Consider the following 20,993-nt stretch of genomic DNA (forward strand, 5'->3'; position numbering starts at 1 on the left):
TAATCTATTCAAATATACGTATACTGTAATTGATTTACTTATTTATTTTTTTCTTCTATATTGTGTATTGCATTGAACGGCTGCTGCTAAGTTAACAAATTTTACGACACATGCCAGTGATAATAAACCTGATTCTGAAGTGTCCACAATAGTACAACTGTGGTCCCAGCAGTGATCTATAAGTTGTTGGTCACATCGACAGGAATGCTCCCCCTGTAAAATGGGGGATTGAAGGTTACCTGTTGGTCTTCCCTGATGACTGCATCTGCAGGAAGTGCACCCAACTTCAGCTGCTGACTGACAAGGTCAAGGAACTGGAGCTGGAACTGGATGTGCTCAGGACCATCCATGGGCCTGAAACTTGAACTGAGGAGTTCACACCCAAAGGGCAGGCTTCAGACAGTAGATGGGTGACCAGCAGAAGTGAGGGGAGTAAGCAGTCAGTGCAGGGCTCCCCGGTGGCCATTCCCCTCAGCAATGAGTATACCACTGTGGATACTTCTCAGGAGGGTGGGGGGGGTGGGGTGGTGAGAATGAGCTATCAGGGCACAGCAGCAGCAGCCAGGCTAGCGGCACTGTGGCTGGCTCTGAGGCTCAACAGGGAAGGGTAAAGCCAGGCAGAGCAATAGTGATAGGGAACTTGATCATTAGTGGATGGACAGTGGATTCAGTGGTTGAGAAAGAGATGCCAGGATGGTGTGTTGCCTCCCAGGTGCTACGGTCCAAGATGTCTCAGAGTGGCTGCAGAATATTCTCGATGGGGAGGGTGAGCAGCCAGAGGTCATGGTGCACATTGGCACCACCGACATAAGTAGAAAGGGGAAAGAGGTCCTGCACAGAGAGTATAAAGAGTTAAGAAAGAGGCTGGAGAACAGGACCTCCAAGGTAGTAATCTCTCAATTACTTCTAGTGCCACATGCTAGTCAGGGCAGGAATAGGGTAATAGTACAGATGGATTTGTGGCTGAGGAACTGGTGCAGGGAGCAGGATATCAGGTTCTTGGATTATTGAGATCTTTTTGCAGGGTAATAGTGACTTGTACAAGAGGGACAGGTTGCACCTAAACTGGAGAGGAATCAATATCCTGGCCAGGAAGTTTACTAGTGCTACTCGGGGGCTTTTAAAGTAGTTGGCAGGGGAATGGGAACCCTGACACCGGGTCAGAAAGTGGAGAGATAAAGTGGGATAGTCAGGGCCAGTATTAACAGGCAGAAGCAAAGTAGTAGATACGATGGGATGGATAGTTTGACATGTGTGTATTTTAATGCTAGGAGTATTACAGGTAAAGGCGATGAACAGGACATGGATCAGTATGTGGAACTATGATGTCATTGCCATTACAGAGGCTTGGTTAGGAGAGGAACAGGAATGGGTGCTTGGAGTCCTAGAGCTTTGATGTTTTAAAAAAGATAGAGAGGGAGGTAAAAGAGGTGGGGGAGTTGCACTAATAATCAAGGACAATATCGCAGTTGCACTCAGAGGGAACATAATGGAGGATTCATCATTGAATCAATAAGGATAGAACTCAAAAATAGAAAGCATGCAACTACTCTGATGGGATTGTACTATTATGGAAGACACTAGCAGTGTAACAGAAATTTGAGAGCGTACAGGGCAGAAGTGAAAGTATTGTTATTACTAAAGAGAAGGTGCTTGGGAAGCTGAAATGTCTGATGGTAAGTAAATAAGTCACCTGGATCAGCTGCACTACACCACAGGGTTCTGATTGAGGTAGGTGAAGAGATTGTGGAGGCACTAGTGGTGATCTTTCAAGAATCACTAGATTATGGAATGGCTCTGGAGGACTGGAAAATTGCAAATGTCACCAGTCTTTAAGAAGGAAGGGAGGCAGAAGAAGTGAAATTATAGGCCGATCATCCTGACCTCAGTGGTTAGGAAGGTGCTGGAGTCCATTATGACGGATCAAATTTCGGGGTTCTTGTCTGACAAATCTGTTCGAATTCGCTGGTGAAATAAGAAGCAAGATAGACAAAGGAGAGTCAGTGGTCGTCTACTCCGATTAGACCATAAGATATAGGAGCCGAATTAGGCCACGCAGCCAATCAAATCTGCTCTGCCATTCAATCATGGCAGATATATTGTCCTTCTGGAACCCTCATGTGCGGTACGTTGTCAAAGGCATTCTGAAAATACCTTTGACAATGTACAATGTATGAAGCTGCTTAACAAGATAAGAGCCTATGGTATAACAAGATAGATTCTAGCATGGATGGAAGATCAGCTGACTGGCAAGAGGCAAAGATTGGGAATAAAGGAGGGCTCTTCTGATTGGTTGTCAGTGCTAGTGGTTTCTCGCAGGTTTCAGTGTTGGGACCACTTCTTTTCGCATTATATGTCAACGAACTGGGTGATGGAGTTAACAGCTTTGTGGCCAAATTTGTAAACAATACAAAGGTAGGTGGAGGGGCAGGTAGTGTTGAGGAAGCAAGGACTCTACAGAAGGACAGATAGATTGGGAGAATGGGCAAAGAAATGGCAAATAGAATATAGTGTAGGGAAGCGTGTGGTCATGTAATTTGGTAAAACAAATAAAAGCATTATTTTTTATATGGGGATTTTTTTAAAGGAGGAGCCAAGGAGCTAGGAAGTCATCATGCAGGATTCCTCAAAGGTTAACTTGCAGGTTGATCGGTGGTAACATTACAACGTTTGCATTCATTTCGAGAGGACTGGAATATAAAAGCAGGGATGTAATGCTGAGGCTTTATAAGGTACTGTTCAGACTGCATTTGCAACGTTCTGAGCATTTTTGGGCTGGTGTTGGAGAGGGTCCAGAAGATGTATAGCAGAACAATTCTGGGAATGAAAGGGTTAATGTATGAGAAACATTTGATGGCTCTGGGCTGGTACTCACTGGAGATTAGAAGAATGAGGGGGGATTGAAACCATTGAATATTGGAAGTCCTAGTGGATGTGGTGAAGATGTCTCCTATTGTGGGGAGTACAGGACCAGAGGGCAGAGCCTCAGAGGGATGAGGAAGAATTGCTTTGGCCAGAAGCTAGTGAATCTGTGGAATTCATTGCTACAGATGGTTGTGGGGGCCATGTCAAAGTGGAGCTTGACAAGTTCTTGATTAGTGAAGGTGTCAAAGGTTACGGGAAGGCAGGAGAATGGGGATGAGAGGGAAAATAAATCAGCCAGGGTAGAATGACAGAGCAGAATCAATGGGCCAAATGGCCAAATTCTGCTCCTATGTCTTATGCTCTTATGAAAATAGGAGCAAGATTAGGCTGTGTTGAACCTTCTCTCCTCAGTTTCTGGCTGATGCCTTTAGCACAGCCCCATTCATTTGAAAGGGGTCACCAACTGCACTAAAATGGTTTGTTTTATTATTGTATTGACATTTTTATTGATTTCTATAATCAGTTGTGTCAACAACTAAAAATTATTTATAATTGAGTACCTTATTATTCATTCTTTAATAATTTTAATGACTATTTAAGCATTTTACCAGTCTGGTTCAGTGTAGTAATGAGCAAGTTGTTGGTTTTGCTGACAGTAGTGAAATAAGCTATCATTTACTCAGATATACATAACTGCCAGATGTGTCATTATGCTTTTAAAGAAATTAGATCTTCGGGAACTATTCAATGAGATAAGGGGCAAATACAGGGGTAATACAGGAAGTATATTTCAATTGGCCAAATTGTTTGGGATGAAGGATTGCAATCTTAGAAAAAGAAGTCTTTGAAAGATGTCAATAAAATTGAGGGAGTACAGAGGAGATCTATTAAAATGTTGCCTGGGTTTCCTCTCCTAAGTTACGGAGAAAGGTTGAACAAATAAGGTTGTGATTGTGGGAGATTTTAATTTTCCACACATAGACTGGGAAGCCCATTCTGTAAAAGAGCTGGATGGTTTGGAGTTCGTCAAATGTGTGCAAGATAGTTTTTTGCAGCAATACATAGGGGTACCAACTAGAGAAGGGGCAGTGTTGGATCTCCTGTTAGGGAATGAGATAGGGCAGGTCACGGAGGCATGTTTCGGGGAGCACTTCAGGTCCAGTGATCACAATACCATTAGTTTCAATATAATTATGGAGAAGGATAGGACTGGACCCAGGGTTGAGATTTTTGATTGGAGAAAGGCTAACTTTGAGGAGATGCGAAAGGAGTTAGAACAAGTGGATTGGGACAATTTGTTTTATGGGAAGGATGTAATAGAGAAATGGAGATCATTTAAAGGTGAAATTTTGAGGGTACAGGATCTTTATGTTCCTGTTAGATTGAAAGGAAAGGTTAAAAGTTTGAGAGAGCCATGGTTTTCAAGGGATATAGGAAACTTGGTTCGGAAAAAGAGAGGGATCTACAATAAATATAGGCAGCTTGGAGTTAATGAGGTGCTTGAGGAATATAAAGTATATAAAAAGAATCTTAAGAAAGAAATTAGAAAAGCTAAAAGAAGATACGAGGCTGCTTTAGCAAGTATGGCGAAAATAAATCCCAAGCGTTTCTACAGTTATATTAACAGCAAAAGGATAGTGGGGGATAAAATTGGTCCCTTAGCGAATCAGAGTGAACGGCTATGTGCAGAGCCAAAAGAGATGGGGGAGATCTTGAACAATTTCTTTTCTTCGGTATTCACTAAGGAGAAGGATATTGAATTGTGTAAAGTAAAAGAAACAAGAAGGGTAGTTATGGAAAGTATGACGATTAAAGAAGAGGAAGTACTGGCACTTTTAAGGAATATAAAAGTAGATAAGTCTCTGGGTCCGGACAAGATATTCCCTAGGACCTCGAAGGAAGTTAGTGTGGAAATAGCAGGGGCTCTGACAGAAATACTTCAAATGTCATTAGAAACAAGAATGGTGCCGGAGGATTGGCATATTGCTCATGTTGTTCCATTGTTTAAAAAGGGTTCTAAAAGTAAACCTGGCAATTATCGGCCTGTGAGTTTGACGTCAGTGGTGGGTAAATTGATGGAAAGTATTCTTAGAGATGGTATATATAATTATCTGGATAGACAGGGTCTGATTAGGAACAGTCAACATGGATTTGTGCATGGAAGGTCATGTTTGTCAAATCTTATTGAACTTTTTGATGAGGTTACTAGGAAAGTTGCCGAGGGTAAAGCGGTGGATGTTGTCTATATGGACTTTGACAAGGTACCACACGGAAGGTTAGTTAGGAAGGTTCAATCGTTAGGCATTAATATCAAAGTAGTAAAATGGATTCAGCAGTGGCTGGATGGGAGATGCCAGAGAGTAGTGGTGGATAACTGTGAGTCAGATTGGAGGACCGTGTGTAGCGGTGTGCCTCAGGGATCTGTACTGGGTCCAATGTTGTTTGTCATATATATTAATGATCTGGATGATGGGGTGGTAAATTGGATTAGTAAGTATGCAGTTGATACTAAGATAGGTGGTGTTGTGGATAATGAAGTAGGTTTTCAAAGCTTGCAGAGAGATTTAGGACAGTTAGAAGAGTGGGCTGAAAGATGGCAGATGGAGTTTAATGCTGAAAAATGTGAGGTGCTACATTTTGGTAGGACTAATCAAAATAGGACAGACATAGTAAATGGTAGGGCATTGAAGAATGCAGTAGAACAGAGGGATCTAGGAATAATGGTGCATAGTTCCCTGAAGGTGGAATCTCATGTGGATAGGGTGGTGAAGAAAGCTTTTGGTATGCTGGCCTTTATAAATCAGAGCATTGAGTATAGGAGTTGGGATGTAATGTTGAATATGTATGGGCATTGGTAAGGCCAAATTTGGAGTATTGTGTACAGTTCTAGTCACCGAATTATAGGAAAGTTGTCAATAAAATTGAGAGAGTACAGAGGAGATTTACTAAAATGTTGCCTGGGTTTCATCTCTTAATTTACAGAGAAAGATTGAACAAGTTAGGTCCTTATTCTTTGGAGCGTAGAAGATTGAGGGGGGGCTTGATAGAGGTGTTTAAAATTATGAGGGGGATTGATAGAGTTGACATAGATAGGCTTTTTCCATTGAGAATGGGGGAGTTTCAAACAAGAGGACATGAGTTGAGAGTTAAAGGGTGAAAGTTTAGGGGTAACATGAAGGGGAACTTCTTTACTCAGAGAGTGGTAGCTGTGTGGAACGAGCTTCCAGCAGACGTGGTTGAGACAGGTTCGATGTTGTCGTTTAAAGTTAATTTGGATAGATATATGGACAGGAAAGGAATGGAGGGTTATGGGCCGAGTGCAGGTCGGTGGGACTAGGTGAGAGTAAGAGTTCGGCACGGGCTGGAAGGGCCAAGATGGCCTGTTTCTGTGCTGTAGTTGTTATATGGTTATAAGTCCACTGGTGAGGACAAGATGAGGAGAAACTTCTTTATCTACCCTTGACATTTGTGGAAGCTTGCCCATTGAATCTAGTCACAATGGAGATTTATAGATTTCCAGATATTAAGATAATCAAGGGATAAGGATTTGAGGAAAATAGTTCTGAGTAGAAAGTTGGTCATAATTTGATGAAAGTTGTGGGAGGTTTAAAGCATCAGATGCACACTTCCTGATTCTAAATCTTATCTACTTAATCCTCATATTTTCTTCCTTTTGTACCACCAAGATATTTTATTTTAACTGACACTTCATTTTAAAAAACATCGAGTGAGTGACAGTTCTGTGGGTGAAAATGCCTTGTTAATGAGAGAGGTAAGAGGAGAGGCCAGACTTGCTGAAGTTGAAAAGAATGTTGCAGTAACTCAAATAACCACGTGTTACAACAGTGATGTGCAGATGAGCATCTCACGTCAAACCATGGTGGATGGGCTACAGCAGCAGAAGACAATGAAGACACACTCAGTGACCACTCTATTAGGTACAGGAGACATCTATTGAAATCTCCACTGAGTGTAGGCTTCAGCTTAATCTTCAAGCAACACCTTTCATTTGTGTAAGACATGTTTCCACCACTGAAATAGTTCTGATTTCAGACTGGTAGCAATGAAATGTTTAGTATTTTGTTGCCATTAGGTAACTAAATCATTATCTATTTAATTAGATACTTTAAACAAGCTGAATAGATGGCAGCCATTGAACATGAGGCAGGGCTGGCCTCAGTGACACATCCTGTGCAATTCATCTCCTACATTAATGTGACTTAACTCGAGGTCTTAGTCTTTAGCTATGTATAAGATTTGTATAGCACATTTGCAATTGTACCTAGCAATTCTGCATGGAGAACAAGAAGGATAAATGGCAAAGTTTAGAAAATACAGAGTCACTGAAGGCCTGTTAAAATATCTTAAATCATTACAACTTTCTGGTTGATTAAGAGGGATATAATCTTGGTTGTCACTGTTGGTAAGTTCAATACTCCTTGAAAAAAGATGTCTGTGACAGTGTATGGAAAATTCACTTCTTGATCCCGGCTCAGACAGTCCATGATCCAAGGTGAGAAGAGGAATGTTGCAGAATCTTCACAATAAAAGCAGAGAGATGAAGCCAGCCTGTCAATACAGAGCATGCCAAAATGTTTTCAGATAATGTAAAGTATGGACCAAATTCTCATGTATCAGCCATTATTAGCACAGTAAATTTATTCCTGGCAAGTAGTAACAGGTACAAAGGCAATAAGGGTCCTTCTCACACTTTCTTTCATGTACTGTAAAACAGATAACAGAATAGAGTTTTCTGATCAACACAGTAATCCTTAAAGAAATAAGTTGCCTATCACTCCCTGCATTATTCATTTTACTCTCTATTCATTCTGTTGACCCTCTTCCAGTTTCTCCCATGCCAAATTGAAATCAAGCTGTGATTGGTTCATTAACAATAGAGTTTGAAGTGGGGAAGAGAACTTGGAGAATCCACATTCCCCCATTGGCTGTTCTATTTTAGTTTTGTCAATGTTAAGTACTACATCTGAAATATAATTTCACCTGAACTCTAAAACTCGGAAACTTTACTTACCATTATAGTGTTGGCCTTCTTAAAACATAGACATTTTGATGATTTAATATCACATTCTCATGGTTCTTTGGTGATTATGGAAAGGTTCACCAAGCTGGTTATATAACTTGAGGAGAGTTTACTGAACTTTTGTCTCATTGAACTATTGTATCCTGGATGATGGATTTTATTTGCAGCAGCAGTACAGTGCAAATCTCAATTGTAAATAGGTCTTTCTCTAAGCAAAAAGTGACAAGTAATACTTGCATCACAACATTGTTAGGCGATGTCCTTTTCCAACAAGTGAGAGTCTACCTACCTTTGACGTTCAATGCCATTACCACCACCATATCCACTACAATTAATATCCTAAATAACACTATTAACTAAACTCAATACAAGGCCAGACACATACAATAAATACTGATGCCTCAGAAGCTGAGAATCCTGTAGCAAGTGACTCACTTTCCATCTCCCTGAGCTTTTGCACCACCTACAAGGCACAAGTCAAGAAATATCTCCTGCTTGCATGCATAAGTGTACTTCCAGCAATTCTCAATAAAAAAAAAGGATCTAGTGCTTTCCCAGCATATATGACAAATAAACTCTTCTCAGGCTTCCAGCCAGGCACAGGTATCGATTTTAATCAATGTTCCAATGACAAACTCTATCTTCATCAGGGATGATGCCTCGGCATGTCTAATCTAGTGGTATTCATACCCCCATAATTCGTCCCTCCTGATTGGTTGGTCTTCATGCAATCAGATTTCCGCTGCCCTACCTCGTTTACAATTGAATTCCAGTTCTTAGTTAGAGTGATACCTTTGTCTTTGTTAATATTCTTTTCCTCTAATTTTATTTCAACGGCTTCCTTCACCAGGTCCCAAAAGCCATTGGCACAGCACTGTAGTTTTGTGCCGCCGAGTTCAATCCTATGGCCATTGCAAATGCAATTTTCTGCTACCACCGATTTCTCAGGTAACCCAAACAGATACACCACCTGTTCCTGGACATTCTAACATGATGGAAACCGGATGGTAGCCTCAGACATGACAACTATCGGAAACACAGACTCACACCTCGACAATAACAGCCACCATTACACATCCCAACGTAGAGCAGTCCTTTCTACTTTGATTAACTGTGCAAAAACCATTTCAGACCCAGAGAGTCTCCGCAAGGAAATAAGACAATTATGCACGATGTTCCTACAGAATGGCTACAAGGTGAAGGAAATCAATTGGATCCTTAAGATCCCAACAACAAGGAGGAACCCATTGCTACCGCCTCTCTTCCCTATATTTCCACGGTTTCTGGAAGGATCGCCAGGATCCTGAAGAAATACCAGATTTATACCATCCATAAACCCATAAGGAAACTCAAATCACAGCTTTTGTGGGTCAAAGATGACATGGGACTCAGGACGGCTGGCGCTTACTGGATTCCTTGAGAATGCAGAGCAGCATATATCAGCCAGGTAGGGTGCAAGGTGGAAATCCTACATCAAAGAGCACAGGGTGTGTATCCATTTGGGTTACCCAGAGAAGTTGACTGTAGCAGAACATTGCATTCACAATGACCATAGGATTGACTTTGACAGCACAGAACTACAGTGCCGTGCCAATGGCTTTTGGGACCTGGTGAAGGAAGCCATTGAAATAAACCTAGAGGAAAAGAATTTTAACAAAGATGAAGGTTTCGCTCTAAGTAAGAACTGGAATATGATGGTAAACAAGGAAGGACAGTGGAAGCCTGATTTAATGAGGATGAACCAGTCAGGAGGGACAGAGTACAGGGGTATAAATACCACCAGATTAGACATGCCCAGACATCATCCCTGATGAAGGTGGCAGAGTTTGTCATTGAAACGCCAGTCAAAATAGATACTTTACCTGGCTAGAAGCCCAAGAAGAATTCTCATTTAGATCAACACCATAATTGAAAGCAGTTGCCTAATTTTGACCCCCATCCACCACTTTATTCCCTCCATTTGTTGAACCTACTCTGACAGCTCCACCTGGGGCCTCAAATGGAAGGACAAGAGCAGCTAATGTATAGGAAGGATACAGTCTTGATGCAAGCAAACGAGAATGGTGTAGATGGGAGAAAAGGGTCAGCATGGACCTGTTTCTATGCTCTATGACTGGCACTATGATTCTATACCACCACTGCCTGCATGCTTCCCTCCATGGCACATCCCATTCTTGGAAGTGTATCAGCGATCCTTCATTTAACACTGTGTCTAAATCCAGGAACTCCCAATCCAAAGCACTGTCGTGGTACCTTCACCCAAAGGTCTGCAACAATTCACAAAAGTGACTCCCAGCACCTTCTCAAGGGCAATAAATGCTGGTCTCACCAGTAGCACCCAGATATCAAAAAATGAATGAATTTTAAAAAGATTCAAGTTCAAATTCTGCTCTAAGTCTGCGGAAAGGTTCTGGGCTGAAGTTTCAATAAGATATCAATGGTCAGTTTAATTCTTAGATGTTAAGACCTTGTGCGCATATGCACTGTTTGTATCGTATTTATGAGATCGTCCTGTATTTGAACTAGATGCTACACTTCCCCACATCAGAACAGTAACTGTGGTGCTGTGGGAAACCCAGATGATATGAAAGGCTCTATATCATTTTATTTTTAATGATTCCCCTTTGTGAATTCAGCCCAGATAAAGTGCTAAGTTTCATCAGAAAAAGATATTAAAAATGCACTGGAAGCTTTCAACATCAAATTCAATCAATTCAATTTAACCGTAGATTATTCAAATGAATTAAATACACATTCAAGCAGAATATTTTGTAAATTAATGGTACCAAATGGATAATTCAATGTGATTTGATAAAATAAGTAATTGTTGAATCTCATTAAATTGGAGCTACGTGACTTGAAGCCTTCCAAAGAAAATGATGAGTTTTTTCAAGATGGCATTTGTAATGAATTATATCTAAAAGTTGCCCTGTTACCTATTGCTAGTTGTACAATATATACAGTGTTGTGCAAAAGATTCAGGCACATATATACAGCTAGGGTGCCTAAGGCTTGTGCACAGTACTGCGTTCGTCAACATGGAGCAGAGAGCGAGTTTACAAATCTGGCTGGAGCAAAAGATGTTGTGAATAGCAGGGTGGAGCGCTGCAGGTGTGGGATGTGGGACAGGTGGCAGGAGGGTGGCGCGGGTGGAAACTCATCTAGCCCTGAGACACCAGGCAAAGTCATTTAATTCCAAACAATAGGTTTACTGATCATTATAGAATGTCTCTCCGGTGCTTTCTGCTCCCTCACCTCACTCTTCCCCATTTTGGTACCATGATTCCCCTCACCCTACCCTCTTCCCATTCTCGTTCCACAATGAAAACCCAGAATTAGCTTTATCATCACTCACATATATGAGTTTTTTTGTGGCAGCAGTATAGTGCAGTTCATAAACAATTACTACAGTACTGTGCAAAATTCATATGCACCCTAGATATACACATGTGCGTAAGACTTTTGTACAGTACTGTATATACCAGACTATATATTTAGCTAATATGATATACTGTTCAGGAAACACAACAGATATAAAACCACTGGCTACAAATGAACTAGTTCTGGCCCCTGGACCTCATATCAAAAGAGGGGAGAGTTATCTACAATCTTAATATTCTCCGGCAACTTCATCAAATCATACCAAGAATTAAGGCAGATTATTCAAGAGGGTCTGAGCATGACCAGTAGAATCAGGGTATCAAAAGGAATGCAATCAGCATAATCACAGAGTCAATCATCCAGTTTGCCTTCTCTGCCCCGACATTCCATTGGGCAGAAGACACAAAGCTAGAGAACACGAATACACCAGGCTCAAGGGCAACTTTTATCAGCTACTTTAAGACTTTAGAAAGGACCTTTTGTATGATACAAGTATACTCTTGATCCCTTAATATAACTTTTCATGGCCCTTGCACTTTATTGTCTACCTACACTACACTTTCTCTGCAACTGTAACACTATATTCTGCATATCTTTCCCCCTTTTCTACTACCTTGATGTATTTCTGTATGGGATGATTTGTCTGGGTGGCATGCAACAACCACCTTGCACTGTATCTCAGTGCATGAGGCAATAATACTAAACCAATTTCCAATTACAAAATCACACAGATCACAGGTACCTTTGGCATTCTCTATCCAAGAAAACTTTAGCTACTGAGTCATTTATTCAAGGTGAAAATAAGACTTTGGCCTCAAGGGGAATTAAGGATAATGTGGAACAGGCAGAAAAATGGAACAGAGGCCAACGTATCAAAGAATCAAAGTACATTTATTGTCAAAGTATGTATGCAGTATTCAGCTCTGAGAGCCACCTTCCCCACAGACAGCCATGAAATGAAGAAAACCATGGAACCCGTACAAAGAATAAACATCAAACACCTCCCCCCACGTGGTGCAAAAAAGTGAGTGAAAAACACAGAATATAAACATAAAACTGGAAAGAGTCCAGTCATATTCAGTTCAGCTCAGTGTGCATTACTTGAAAGCCGCCCGATTCAAAATCACTCAAAATAACAACCAAAAAAAGGGGCGACCAGCAACCAGAAACACATTATAACATGAATTACAGAGTCCAATCCACAAACCACGTGGACTAAAGCTTGCCCGGGACTCGGGGACCACATTCAGACAGCATCAAGAGAGAGGGAGACCATTCGAACACAGGGACCTTCCTTCGGGAACAGTGAGCAAGAGGGAGAGAGAGACCGTCTCATGCGGACAAACGAGAGGCTGGTAGACCAGCCATGAACTTACTGAACAGAGAAGCAGGTTCATAGGGTTGTGTGGGCCAGTACTGCTCCTCATTGTGATATTCTTGAATAACTGGTACAGATATTCCTCCATGTACACAGTTTTGCAAACTGCAAAAGCTGGGCAAAGTGCACGATGGTTTTTTTTTGCTACAGTGTAATCTCTTGTGTTATGAATGGCTCACTATTTGTTGTAATGAAAATTGATTCATAAATCAAGAACATGTACAAAGAGTTAATGGTGTTAGAGTGAAAATTCTTAAATAGAACATTTGTATATCAAGGAATACCTATAACTTTAAAACATGAAGCTGCAAACAGAAACTTATTGGAGGAGCCTGCTAGTGGAACGTATATGGCACCTATACGTCAAGCTTGATATGGGACCTTGCCAAGAATCACAGCTAGAATAGAAATCCATAGCTCTTGGAGCAAGGTTTACAATGAACATGGGTAAGCCTTTGAACGGTGAATGCTTACTAGAAAAATAAACAAGTTAGACTGGAGATATTATTCCCAGAATGGAGAAGGTACTCTCACCACCAATCCCATAACCATCCCAACTCAGATTCTCTCCCCTGCGGTTGCTGCCTTCAGAAACCAGGCCCAGTGGGTGGAGAGTGAGTGGTCTTTTGGAATGTTGGAGGTTATTTGAAGGATCAGAAAGAGTCAGAGGGTGATGGTATTTCATACTTCAATTTCTACCAAGTAATATTGGGGTTTAGAGCAGAAATCAAGGTTCACTACTGGTTTTAAACCTTCCAAACAGAGGCCCAAGAACCACCAACATTGGCTGTTCCTGGGATTAATGGAAAATGACAGTGGGTGAGCCAATTACACCTAATCTTCTACTGGCATCTGTGTAGAGTAAATGGTAGGAAGAAGCAGAGGGAGCATGCAGAAGAAGAGATGTAAGGGTGTGTGTGTGTGTGTGTGTGTGTGTGTGTGTGTGTGTGTGTGTGTGTGTGTGTGTGTCTGTGCACATACAGGAGAGAGAGATGGTGAGGGCAAGCGGCAGCACAGTTGTTTTATAGCATTAGCCAGTGATTGACAACCAGAGTTAATTTCCCACCAAAGCCTGTAAGGAGTTTGTACATTCTTCCTGTGACCATCTCTGGGTGTTCTGGTTTCAGCCCAAATTCCAAAGGTGGACATTTAGGTTTAGTGAGCTGTGGACATGAGTTATGTTGGTGTCGGAAGATTGGTGATACTTGATGCAAGAACGATACTTTTCACTGTATGCTTCAACGTTTTGATGTACATGTGACAAATCTAATCTTATAGAAAGAATGCCCAGGTAGATGGGCAGAGAGTCAGAAAAACCCTCTGGTTCTCCCTTCCACCCATTCGAGACAGTTAGCAGTAGAAGTCATGAAAAAATTCTCAAGAAGCTTGACGAATAAAACACTTTGAAACAAACAAACAAACAACTGGGACAGAGGAAAGGTCATATTTCCCAGTACTGCCTCTGACCAACAGAGACTTGCTGACAGCTGGCACTGGGATTTCCACCAACTGGGTCATTGGAGAGAGTCAGAGGAGGAAAGTGGGAAAATCCGTGTAAGAAAGCAAACATTTTACCACATGAGATTTATTTTTAACACCTCTCACCATTCTGTTCATTTCCATTACTCAAATATTTAAACTGCATGCTATTCTTTTATGAAGAGAGAACTGAGCATGCTTGGCATTTGTATACTTTGCTACTAAAAGCACAGACAGCTCAGTTTGAAGTTTAAGAACCAACTGGATAGAAACCTCAGTGATTCAGGTAATGATTAATGACACTTGAGTGGAAAATCTCAGTACACATCAGCACAATAGGTGTTAGAGACACACTATAACTCATCTTAATCAGTGTAATTGTACACAGAGCAGGCACAAAGAGGAAATGAATACCTCACTGCAAGCAACTATGTGGTTTAATTTAACCTTAATGGCTCAGACACCAATATCATTTCCACCCCACACATAGACAAACTGATGTCAAAACAGCTCTCATTTGCAATGTATGACAATTTCCCAACAGCCAGAAAGACACTGCCACAAGTCAATAGACTTTAAATTGAACTTGTAAATGGGATCATCTTAACTAAAGCCTGCTTGGGTCTCATGAGACAGCAACCTGCCCCCTTTTAATAATTTGTATGTTTAGGTGTTTGGTCAATTTACTGTGTAGTTATAATGTCTTATAACTGAGACCATCAATCAGGTTCAATGTGACAAAAATATCCTGCTACAATATTACAGACTATTAAGGCAATGATGAGAAGTGCTGTCTGCATTTTCAGCTGCAGTGTTCAGTCTAGAGTTTAGTATTTTGTCCTAATCGGTGATTTAACTTCTGACCAGAACCTAACAGGTCTATACTGAAGAAAACCCTGGGCTCTATTTCCCAAAATATACCTGTCTCTCTTTTCAACCAACAGAACATTCGCTGTCAATTACCAGTTTTAACAGTGCCATGACAAAAATTGAGATTCCTTCAAAAAGTTGGCAATTAGATGAAACAAAGAATTAATGAGGCAGGACAGAAATTGTCCAGCAGACCAAGAAGCGTACGTGGAGAAAGAAATAAACTTAATGTTAACTCTTTCTCCTAGACTTTGCTCATGCCATTTGACCTGCTGAGCTCTCCCAGCATTTTCAGTTTTTATTCTGGATTTTTTACAACTTTGATCATTTGCTTCTTGATTAATGGGAATTATTTTTGTCTTTGTTGTAAAGTTTGTTGCTTTGTGGAAGCAGTACAGTGGAAGACATAAAAATTCCATGTTACACACAATAAATAAATTATGCAAAAGAGGAATAATCAGGTTGTTTTCTTGAGTTCATGGATTGCTCAGAATCCTAATGGCGGAGGGAGAGAAGCTCTTCCTAACCACTGACTGTGGGGCTTCAGGCTCCTGAAACTCCTTTCCTACCAACCTAACAAGTACTTAAATATAAGGATGAGATCCTTAAAAACTTAATAATGTGCCTTTGCTTGACGCAAACTAGAGTGGAACACTTTGACCAACCCATGGCTTTTCACAATGTCTTGCATTTAAAAGCCGTTCTTCTCATGTGTGAGCATCATTAAGGTATTGCTCTTTCATCAAGATCTGTCCCTCTGACTGCAACTTAAATGTGATTTGTCGGAGCATGGGGATGATCTGAGTAAAGGAATCTTACTACTCAGTGGTGGGTCACCATTGTATTTCTTTTACATCAATGTCCTGGTTGTGTTCGCAGCGTGAAGAGTACTGGGCGTTGCGTCAGCGCGCTTCGGTACTTGAACACCGTGAACGCCGACGTGACCTTCCTGCAGGAGTGCGGTCTGCCGCACCTCAGGAGTTATCGACGGTGGTCACGGTGGTGGTCCCAGGGTTTGTCGGTGTGGTCGGGGGGCAACGATAGTCGCGCTTCTGGCCTGGGGATTCTGCTGCGGGGAGGCAACTTCTCAATCACCCAAGTTAAAGAGGTGGTTGCGGGGCGCCTCCTGGTAGCAGACGTCAAATACCGGGGCACTCCGCTCCGGCTGGTCAATGTGTACGCCTCCCCCGTGCGGAGCGAGCGGCTGGCCGTCTTAGAGCAGCTCCCAAAGCTGCTGGTGACGCCCCAGCCGGTCGTTCTGGCCGGAGACTTCAACTGCACCATTGATGCGGCTGGAGGACCCGGCAGGCTGGACAGTACCTCTAGACTCCTGAGGAAAACGGTGAAGACAGCCAAGCTGCGCGACGCCTGTGGCACCCCCACAGGTGGAGCACAGCCGCAAGCCACCTGGACACGATCGGACGGCTCAGCCCGCTCCCGGATCGACTTCCTCTTCCTGTCTGAGTCCCTCACGGTCAGGTCCACCGACGTCACGCCGGTGTTCTTCTCTGACCACTGCCTTCTGAGAGCCACCTGTCACTTACGGGAGGATCAGAAGGCAGGCAGGGGGACGTGGAAGCTGAATGTTAAGCTGCTGACCCCAGAGAACATCGAGGAACTAGAGAAGGAGTACACAGGTTGGAGAACCTTGAAAGCCTTCTTTGATTCCCCGGTTCACTGGTGGGAAGCTACCAAGGAGAACATTAGGAGGTTCTTCATTCGCAAGGGTATCCAGAAAGCAAGGCAGGAGCAGAGGGAACTGCGTAAACTCCAGACAGAGTTGCAGCAACTTCTCCTTCTGCAGTCGAAGGGGGTGGATGTCAGGGAGGAACTGCAAGAGGTGAAGGGCCGGCAAGCCCAGCACCTCGCCGCCGAATCCTCCAAGATCATCTTCCGATCAAGGGTCCGAACCGTGGAGCAGGACGAGACGTGCTCACGCTTCTTCTTCCAAAAGGTGCACAGGGGGAGCTCTGTGATCCACAACCTTAAGGAAGAGGACGGCTCAGTCGCGACCTCGCAGACCGACATACTGAGGATCTGCAAGTCCTATGCCGGTCTGTACGACGAAAAGGCCACAGAATCCACAGCCTCCCGCAACTTCCTGTCGTCTATCACGCAGGTCTTAGACGACGGTAAGCGGGAGAGTCTGGATCAGCCACTGACCCTGGACGAGCTGACAGGCTCCATCCGTTCCTTTGGGTCGGGTAAGACTCCCGGAAGCGACGGCTTACCGACTGAGTTGTACTCGGCTCTGTGGAACTGGATGGGCCCAGACCTGCTGGAAGTGTACAACGCTATGCTTCTGGCGGGTAGCATGTCTGAGTCCATGAGGAAGGGCATCATCACCCTCATCTACAAGCAGAAGGGGGAAAGGGAGGACATTAGAAATTGGAGACCCATCTCTCTCCTGAATGTGGACTACAAGATCCTGTCCAAGGCTATCGCCAACAGGGTCAGGTCTGCTCTGGGACAGGTGATCCACCCGGACCAAACCTGTGCTGTACCGGGCAGGAAGATCTCAGACAGCCTCGCGCTGCTGAGGGACACCATCGCCTACGTGCAGGACAGGGGGGTGGACGCCTGCCTGGTCAGCTTGGACCAGGAGAAAGCCTTCGACAGGATATCGCACACATACATGGCGGACGTGCTCTCCAAAATGGGATTTGGGGAGGGAATCCGGAATTGGATCAGACTGCTCTACGCAGACATCCGTAGTGCAGTCCAGGTCAACGGGTGGGAAACAGATAGCTTCCCCATCAGGTCTGGAGTCAGGCAGGGCTGTCCCCTCTCCCCTGTCTTGTTTGTCTGCTGTATAGAACCCTTTGCCGAGGCCATCAGGAGGGATGAGGGCATAAGAGGGGTGACGCTGCCAGGCAGTGGAGGGACCCAAGTGAAAACCTCCCTGTACATGGACGACGTCGCCGTCTTCTGCTCTGATCCGAGGTCAGTTCGCAGGCTGATCAGCATCTGCGAACAGTTCGAGCTAGCGTCGGGGGCCAGGGTCAACCGCACGAAGAGCGAAGCCATGCTCTTCGGCAACTGGCCAGACCGATCCAGCGTCCCCTTCACCGTCAGGTCTGACCACATGAAGGTGTTGGGGATCTGGTTCGGAGGGGCCGAGGCGTGCAACAAGAACTGGCGGGAGCGGACTGCCAAGGTGAAACAGAAACTGGGACTGTGGGGAGCGCGCTCCCTCTCGATAACGGGCAAGAACCTGGTCATCAGGTGTGAGGTGCTCTCAGGGCTGCTGTACTTGGCGCAGGTCTGGCCCGTCCCCCGCTCCTACAGCTCGGAAATCACCCCGGGCTGTCTTCAGATTCGTCTGGGGATCCAAGATGGAGCGGGTGAGACGGACCGCCATGCACAAGTCCCTGGACAATGGGGGCAAGAACGTCCCCAATGTCGCCCTCACCCTGATGGGCAGCTTCGTGTGTGGCTGCATCAGGTTGTGCGTGGATCCCAGATACGTGGGCACAAAGTACTACTATGTGCCCAGGTTCTACCTGTCGCCCTGGCTACGAAGGATGGGTCTGGCCCCACTCCCGCGCAACGCCCCCGTCAGCTGGTCGTTGCCCCCTTACCTGTCCTTCGTAGAAAAATTCTTCAAGACCAACGCATTTGACCACAGGGCCATCAGGCAGTGGTCGGCACGTAGTGTCCTGCAGGCACTGCAGGAGAAGGACGTGATGGACACAGTGGCGTGGTTCCCCGAGCAGACCGTCCAGTTCATCTGGCAAAATGCCTCATCGCCAGATCTCACCAACAGGCACAAAGACCTCGCCTGGCTGGCGGTGAGAGGGGCCCTCCCAGTCAGATCCCTCCTGTACGCCCGGAACAGTTCCTCCACACCCCACTGCCCACGGGAGGACTGTAATGGGGTGGAGTCGGTGGCTCACCTCTTTGCACACTGTGGGTTCGCAAAGAAGGTGTGGAAGAGAATGGAAGGGACAGTACTAAGATTCATGCCCAGCAGCTGCGTTACCGAGGACTCCGTGATCTACGGGCTGTTCCCGGGGACGCACACGGAGACCAACATCCGGTGCTGCTGGCAGATCATCAATTCGGTGAAAGACGCTCTTTGGTCGGCCCGAAACTTGATGGTCTGCCAGCTGACGGAGATGTCCGTGACTGAATGCTGCCGACTGGCACACTCTCGTCTGCAGGAGTACGTTCTGAGGGATGCACTCAAACTTGGTGCAGCCACCGCGAAGGCCCGGTGGGGAAGGACCACAGTTTAACGTTCATCACCTGTAGGAGGGGGAGAGGTTGGGTGGGGAGGAGACCTACCCTCATCAGCGGTGTGGACAGATAATCAACATGGTGCCCAAGCAGTGGGTGCAATTGTTAATTTGGGAAAGTATTAGAGCCATTGCCTGCCTTTATTGTTGAAAATTTTGATTGTTATTAAGTCTTAACTCTTGACCAAGGGTTGAGAGTAAACGCATGATTTACTTTAAACATCTTTCATTTGTAAATGAACAGAGTCAACGCAAAATTTTATTGTTAATAACTGTATTGAATAAGGACTCACAGTCAACGAATGGTTTTCTTTTCCTGTATGTAATTATTTTTATTTTGGAATATTTCTGAATAAAGTATTTTTGGAAAAAAAAATCAATGTCCTGGTTGTGGACCCAATTGAAAGGTGGCCCATTCTTTAGATGTTTCAAACTAGGAGGGAAGTGGAATCAGAGAAGGCAGCTCAGTAACTACAGAAGGAGCTGGACAAAATATGTAATTGGCCCACTGGAACTTAGTGTTGACTATAGAAAGAGAGCACAGTGGAGATTCTCCATGAATGGATGTTAAAATAGCCAAGGATGAAGAGGGAGGAAATCAAATGTGCTCAGAGTCAGAATCAGGTTTACTATCACTGGCGTGTGTCGTGAAATTTGTTAACTTAGCAGCAGCAGCAATTCAATGCAATACATAATATAGAAGAAGAAAAAAAGTAAAAATAAATAAATAAGCAAATCAATTACAGTATATGTATATTGAATAGATTTAAATCGTGCTAAGACAGAAATAATATATACTAAAAAAGTGAGGTAGTGTTCATGGGTTCAACGCCTATTTAGGAATCAGATGGCAGAGGGGAAGAAGCTGTTCCTGAATCGCTGAGTGTGTGCCTTCAGGCTTCTGTACCTCCTACCTGATGGTAACAGTGAGAAAAGGGCATGCCTGGGTGATGGAGGTCCTTAATAATGGATGCTGCCTTTCTGAGACACTGCATCTTGAAGATGTCTTCGGTACTTTGTAGGCTATTGCCCAAGATGGAGCCAACTAAACTTACAACCCTGGGCAGCTTCTTTCGGTCCTGTGCAGTAGCATCCCTCCCCCCATCCCAGACATAGATGCAGCCTGTCAAAACGCTCTCCACAGTGCATCTATGGAAGTTTTTGAGTGTTTTTGTTGACATACCAAATCTCTTCAAACTCCTAATGAAGTATAGTCACTGCCTTGCCTTCTTTATAGCTCCATTGACATGTTGGGACCGGGTTAGATCCTCAGAGATCTTGAAACCCAGAAACTTCAAACTGCTCACTCTCTCTACTTCTGATCCCTCTACGAGGATTGGTATGTGTTCCTTTGTCTTACCCTTCTGGAAGTCCACAATAAGCTCTTTCGTCTTAGTGACATTGAGTGCCAGGCTGTTGCTGTGAGACCATGCCACTAGTTGGTATATCTTGCTCCTGTACATTCTCTCATCACAACATGAGATTCTATCAACAATAGTTGTATCATCAGCAAATTTATAGATGGTATTTGAGCTATGTATAGCCACACAAACATGTGTACAGAGAGAGTAGAGCAGTGGGCTAAGCACACACCCCTGAGGTACACCAGTGTTGATTGTCAGTGAGCAGGAGATATTATCACCAATCTACACAGATTGGGGTCTTCCGGTTAGGATGTCAAGGATCCAAATGCAGACGGAGGTACAGAGGCCCAGGTTCTGCAACTTCTCAATCAGGATTG

This window comes from Mobula birostris, chromosome 4, assembly GCF_030028105.1.
Source record: "Mobula birostris isolate sMobBir1 chromosome 4, sMobBir1.hap1, whole genome shotgun sequence".
In the NCBI taxonomy this organism is placed as follows: Eukaryota; Metazoa; Chordata; class Chondrichthyes; order Myliobatiformes; family Myliobatidae; genus Mobula; species Mobula birostris.